Here is a 7,169-nt window from a genome sequence, read left to right as displayed (position 1 = left end):
AGTGACATACATTTGTGTAAAAGTCTTTTGATTAAATTTTAAATCTTCAGTCCTTTCTCTGTATGCCACTACATTGTAGATAATATGAAGATAACTTTAAGACTAACTATGGCTTTGAGTACGATTGCTAGGGTCAAGAATGCAGAAACAACAAAAAACAAACTTTTGCATTTTGACACATAAACACTATGGCACATAAAAATGCAATCGCTTTTATGTTACTTTTAAATGAATGAATGAATGAATGAATGAATGAATGAATAAAAATGAAAATTTAATTCAGTAATTTTAATTAAATGAATTAATTATATTTTAATTAAATGACTTAAAAACAAACAAAGGAATTTAATTGCCATTTTAAAATACCGAATTGTTCCTTTCAAAATGCATTTTTAAAATGCATGACCAATTTATAACTTTGATTGGGAAATTGTAAAATGCATTTTATTTGAATTATGCTAGTAAAAACCCACGACAATTCAAAATGCTGTTGATTTTTATACATGTGAATTTGAAGACTAATTGTCATACTGAATTCTAAGTTGCAATTTGAAATGTCAATTGAGAACTGAACTTTAATTAAAAGGTGGGGGGGGAATCCACAACGTGCGTTTAAAGTTCTTTTAGCAGCACGCATTAGCATTAGCATATAAGGGGCGCGTGCAGGAACCACAACCCCACTGTTACTATGGAGATCAGGACAGCTCTAGCAATTTGACAGGCCAGCCGCTCTGTACGGGGAGGGGTGCTAATGATTGACAGCTGAAGAGGCGGGACTGAAATTACATTCGATGTCTATTGGCTAAGTTTCTTTGACGTCACCACATTGGAATGCAAATCAAGAGCGTTGCCTCGACCCACCTCCTCTCTTGCTCTGCTGCTGCTACTCCGAACCGAGTGTGTTGGGCGCTGCGAGCCACCGTCCACAGATACATGTTGTTGGTGTTGGAGCAGCACCAAGGAAGCTCGGCCACAAGGAGGAACAAGACTACGAGGGCTTGGAAAAGGGTAAAGTGACATATGTTGCCAGTCTGCATCGGTTATGTTGCTTGGCTCGTTGTCAGTCACTACAACGTGTTTGTGTTTAGTCGGAACGTGAGAGGTTAATCGGCCCTAGAAGCTAATGTCCACGGGGCCCCAAAGGTGAAGCATGCATGATTCACGTCTAGCTTTTTCTGCTAAGCTCATATCACAACTTTACTTAATCGATAACACGCTTATCAACGACAAGAAAAAGGCGCCTGTGATCAATGATTGCATTTGAAGTGTAGCTAGCTTTAGCTCCTTGTTTATGTGATTTGGATTCAGTTCTGCACGTAAGTGAGCGCGTGGTGGTGTGGAGCCGTTTAAATGCGTTGTTTGTTATGAACAGCTGAACTACACTGCTTTAAATTGAACCAGACTCTGTTTTGCCTCGTTAGTTCACTTCTGAAATGTTGATGAATGCAGGTCAGGTGCTGAATCCCCTTTGGGAACTTTGTGGCAACAGGTCGCGAACTTTTAAACATCAGAGTGTTTGAAAGATGAAGGTCATCGCTTTTAAGGGAATGGAGGAGAGTTTGAATGGATGAATAGGTCACTGAGACTGAAAAAGATTTACTGCAGCAAAAGGAAATTCATGTTTTTGTTTTCAGCCGCTTGTACTAAAACAACTAGCATTTATAAAAAAAGTTGCAAACAAAATTGTACTTGAAAGAAATCTTGTTTTTTTGTATACTTAACTTTCATTCAAGATTGAGGATAAATACAAGTGGTTAAATATGTATTCCCCATTGAAGCTAGGTAGGGGTCAGTAGTTTGATAGGGCCGTGTATTAGAATTACATACCATACGTTTCAGTATTTAAGTTGTGTTTTCTTGGCTGAAACTCAAGAGGGACTTTTATGTAATCGATCGATCTTGACTCATAAATTTAATTTTCCCATTCGCAGCCGCTTGCCCTTTAGCGGTTGTGTCCCACTAACAACCACTAGAGGGCACTGTAGGCATGTTTATCAGTTTTTACTGCTGACAGCAACACAGAAGAAGTGTTACTATTTGTTCATGTACCGCAAGTTATTTTCTCATCGCAATATTGATCACTAATATCGCAAATTGCGAGTTTTCGTCATATTGTGCAGCCCTACATCATTTATGTCAGACAGACTTTGTCCTAAAGTCTGTATAGATTGTAAGATTGCAGGTTCGATTCCCGCCTTGTACGCCCATGAGTCGATGCGTCCTTGGGCAAGACGCTGAACCCCAACTTGCCTCTGGTGGTAGGCGGGCGCCTGTGTTCGGCAGCGGAGCCACCACCAGTGTGTGAATGTGTGTGTGACTGGGTGAATGGGACTGTAAAGCGCTTTGTCCTTGTAGGTAGAGAAGCGCTATATAAGTATACGCCATTTAGATTGCCTTCATTTATAAATGTCAGATGTATATGTCATTTAAATGGGGTATTAAATCATACATTATTTAGCCTTGATAAAGTTCATCTTCTCTGGTTATTGTTATTGTTGGCCCTAAAATATATTGCCAACTTGAGTTCTTGGATATATTCATGCTCATGATTTTTTTGTTTTCTTATTTCTTGTGTTCTTTCATGCTCCAAAAAATCGGTCTCATTTAAACGTGCTGGTACACAAAGCCGAGTACCGGTATACTCAAAGCTCTGAAACCGTTCTTCCAACTTTTTATTTTCCCATCAGTGGAACTCCACTGAACTAATAACTCCACAAAAATCTGATAAGTGCAACCTTTTCATTTTGATTTTTCTTTTTCTGTTGACTCATAAAAGTCAGCCCTTTTCTTTCTGGATTGGGAATCCTCAGCTCTCAAACTGGATCCAATTCATTTCATATTTTCTGCTCAATAGCTTACAAAGTTCAACGTTGAGACTTTAATGCTGGGTGGTTTTGCCCGTGGTACCTCTGGATTTAGAAGACTTCTCTCAGCAGATAAACCCCATTTCAGCTCTGTGCTAATAACTTTCTGCTAGCCTGACCTGAAACAGAACAACAATGGGGGACCTTTCTGTATGGAGTTTGCATGTTCTCCCTGTGCATGCGTGGGTTACTCCGGGGACTCCGGCTTCCTCCCACTGTCCAAAAACATGCTCCATAGGTTAATTGGTCACTCCAAATTGTGAATGTGAGAGTGTATGGGTGTGTGTGATATGTGTGACCCTGCTATGGACTGGCGACCTGTTCAGAGTGTCCCCTGCCTTTGCCCATAAGTGGCCGGGATAGGCTCCAGCAGCCCCGTTACTCAGAAAGGGACAAACTGAAGAAGATGAATGAATTAAATAGTAATCTCTTTCAAAAAGAAATCCTGCTGTTCTTGTTGTTGGCCCCTGATCTAATGGCATTAGCTGTTATTCAAACCATTTTTTGTGTGATTTGTTGTTTTTATTCAAAGCAGATTTGTGTGTTTTCACAAGACGGGGAGATGCACACATGTGTCCAATGTTTCATTGAGAGATCTTCATTTACATAACAGATGGACACAGCGTTTGTTTGTCCAGACCCACATTTTATTCACTTGTAATGTCGTCCATGAGGCTTATAATGGAGAGCTCAACTGTCTGATGTTTCACTATAGGCTGTGTATTTAGACTCGCATGCAAATGTGCAAAAGAAGCCCATGTAGGACTGCTTTGGCTCTTACCTAATGGTCACCAGAAAGTTTGCAATGTTTTTTTTAAATATAATTTCTAACAATTTACCAACAGTTGTTTTCAGAAAAGTAAAAAAAAGGTAGTTAAATCCATTATACAAGTAGTGTGTCTCTCTCAAACAAAATTATTTCCCTTTATTTGCAAACACTTGAAATGTTAATTATTTTTAATAGATCAGCTTTAGAAATCTGAATATCTCTTGAAAACTATTCCAAAACAACACAATGAAAGAAATATATATATTGACAAAAATGTATATATATTCTATTGACATTTTTAGTCCTCTAAAGTAGTTGTTTGTTTCTCTTTGTAGTTATTATTTGGTTGATTTACATAATTGTTGACCTTAAATTTTGATTTTTTTTTTAATTTTTCTTTTACATTTTTTTAAAGAAAATAAAGAAATAAGCAATTAATAGGAGCCAAAATGGAGTGTTTACGTTCTGTCCTGGGGGTGTCACTAGCCTAATGTCAGCTGTGTAAATATAAGTTCATGTGCCGCTGCTCAAATTTGACCTCATTTTCTTCTATGTGTGTGTTGAAGAGATGCCTGAGAGAATGCTTTGATGGAGAAATCTAAATTGAAACATGCTGGTAATCTTCTTGCTTTGCCAAAACTATCAACTTGTGGTATTTATAGATCAGCAAAGAAAATCTTCTCCCTCTTCTCAGTATAGTTGCCTCCTCTCTGTTGCTATAGTTTTCTGTTTGCATCCCCTACATTTGCTAAAAAATGATAATCAGTTGATCAGAGTAACAACATTTCCACCAGGCCTTTGAAGAGTCAAATGGTTTTGTTCACAGTGTGATGTCTTCTGCCCTGGAATTGTGCAAACACTCGCTACATTTGACCTGGAACACAGCCAGGCCCTCTTTGTTCTGGTCTACTCAGCTGTGCGTGGCGGTGTCCCACCGAGTCAGATGACTCAATTATGGAGACATGACCAGAGCTGCTTTGGGATCTCTTTCAACCATTCTGCACAGAGAATGTTTGACGTCATCCAGAGGGTGGTGAATGATTAAAAGAAAAAACGCTTGAAATGAGTCGGCCATATTGACTGGATTTTACTCCGCCCACCCACCTCAACATTTTTTAGAAAGTGGCTCTGATGAGCACAAAGCAAGGTCAAAGTTTTGTTGAATCAAACCAATAAGCCGATCCACCAAAAGAGATGAGCAATATTTCAGAAATTTGAAATCTAACCAAATAAACAGCTGATTTAAAAAAAAAATGTCATTTTTACTTTTTAGTTACGGTAATCTGACAATTTATTTACGTCACAAAACACATGAATGTGACAAATGTCATGTCAAATGTCTTTTTTGAGATTAGTTGTTCTGACGCACTGATTATTTTGTTTAAAAAAACTTTAATAAATTATTTTTTATATCTTTGTGAAGAGTAAGAATTTGTTTAAGTTCAGTTTATAATAGTTTCTGCCTTGTCTCAGTAGTCAGTCCAAGGATTCAGTTAGTTCTAATTTTCACACTTTTTCTTGCTGTCAGGCATTTCTTCTTTGAACTTGCAGAGATGACAAAGTTGTTCGATGGTATGACACATAACACACACCGACATTTTTAACCGGATTTATGCAGTCAAGAAAGCTTCATATTTTAGTCCAAATTGCTTTGAAATGGAGTAAATTGTGGTGGACTATAAGGCGCTGGGGCATGTCATTGTGTTACCGACTAATCATTTCCCTCTACAACAGGCTTTGATGGTGTGCCTTTTTTTTAACTCTGTTCAGATTCTATCGTTCAGTCTTTTTTGTTGTCAGAGTTATAGTATTGACTTTGGGGAGAATTTGTAATGACTTTCTTTCGTACGACACTACTAATCAGGGTACAAAATAATGTTGGTACAGTATTGAAATTTTCTTATTAAATACATAAAATAAAAATCTATGGTTGGTTTGGACCATTTGCACTAAAAGATGTTGTTCTTTAACTGTACAGCCACAATGACCTTGTTGTAAATGGTAAATGGCGTATACTTGTATAGCGCTTTTCTACTTTCCTCGCAGGCCCAAACGCGTTACAGTCACAAACCCATTCACCCCTTTCACACACACATTCACACACTGGTGGCGGCTCCGCTGCCGAACACTGGCGCCAACCTTCCACCAGAGGCAAGGTTTGATTCCCGCCTTGCCCAGGGACACTTCCACACATGGGTGGGCAAGGCGGGAATCAAACCTGCAATCATCCGATCAGAGGGCCTACCGCTTGCTCCACTGCCGCCCCTACAACACGGTTGTAGACACCGTGTCGTTTGAATTTGCTGGCTGTTTTGCAACAACCTTTCAACTTGCCTGTCCTTTTGCCCCATGATAATACAACCACTAAATCTTTGCCTCTAACTATTTTTACAAACCAGCTGAGGCTTACCTGCTGCACCTTGGTTTACTCACACTTCCCAACAATCAGCTTTTAAAGAAGAGACCAATTGTTATGGAGAACAGGAGTACCACACTTGGAGCACACAACTCAGTGATAAAAAGAAAGTCTACTTGGGTTGTTTATACAGTACAGACCAAAAGTTTGGACACACCTCCTCATTCAAAGAGTTTTCACACTGGAGGCATCAGAACTATGAATTAACACATGTGCAATTATATACATAACAAAAAAGGGTGATATGTGATGGTGTCATATTCTAGGTTCATCAAAGTAGCCACCTTTTGCTTTGATTACTGCTTTGCACACTCTTGGCATTCTCTTTTGATCTGTACTGTACTTCAAGAAAAGAAAAGATTAATCTGGAAAAAACAAATCTTTGGGGATGGGGACCTCACTTCCTACACTGCAAAGTGTTTAAAGATACCAAGTTGTGTTGTTGGTGTTTTTAAGGTGGCATTTTTAGCAATTTTCATGGATATATATGAAGAAAATTTAAGACTAAAGCTGCAATTCTGAGTATTTCTTTTCCTAATTCAAATCGTGTTGAAGCAGGTGAAAAAATATAGTTTGAAAACTCTTGTAGCTTTTAAGCATACTGCTAAACTGCAGTTGGCGGGCTACAAGCTCTCTGTTCTGTTTCATTCCGATGCATCCACTTGATCCATGTCGTTTTCCTCGTCCTGGCTGGCACCTGACTCAAATCTGGACGTCTGGATAATGCTCTCTATTTTTATGGCACTGCTAATGTTAGCTTGGTGTTGTGAGGGGCTGTAAGCTAGTGGGAGAGAGTATAAAGGAAGGAATAATGGGAAGTGGACGCAGCCTTACATCACGCCAAAAGTCCCGCCCACAACTCTGAGGCAAATTTATAATGAATACTGCCGCTCTCCAGAGGCTATTCTACAAACGATTTTTGGTAAAAATGGCAAAGTCATGATTAAATGACCACTGGGAACGTTTGGAAAATGGATCAAAAGATGATTGGAGTGGGAGTTTAACTACTTTATTTGCCTGCCACTCACAACAATAAGTACCGGTAGGTAGTAAAACCCTAAAATGGATTAGACCATTTGATGGACCATAATACTAGACAGTAAAAAACAAAGGTACAGAA

The 7,169-nt window shown here is 38.8% G+C and overlaps 1 protein-coding gene across 1 annotated transcript in view; it reads left to right on the top strand.

The window, feature by feature from the left end:
* The first annotated feature begins 749 nt into the window (after nucleotides 1-749).
* Nucleotides 750-7,169, top strand: part of LOC101159094 (polyhomeotic-like protein 2) — a 29,794-nt gene continuing 23,374 nt past the window's right edge. Inside the window, exon 1 of the mRNA XM_011475025.3 lies at nucleotides 750-1,008. The gene's annotated coding sequence lies outside the window, so the exon portion shown is untranslated. The remainder of the gene's footprint in view (nucleotides 1,009-7,169) is intronic.

This window comes from Oryzias latipes, chromosome 5, assembly GCF_002234675.1.
Source record: "Oryzias latipes chromosome 5, ASM223467v1".
Classification (NCBI taxonomy): Eukaryota; Metazoa; Chordata; class Actinopteri; order Beloniformes; family Adrianichthyidae; genus Oryzias; species Oryzias latipes.
This window is presented reverse-complemented; position numbering and strand designations above follow the sequence as displayed.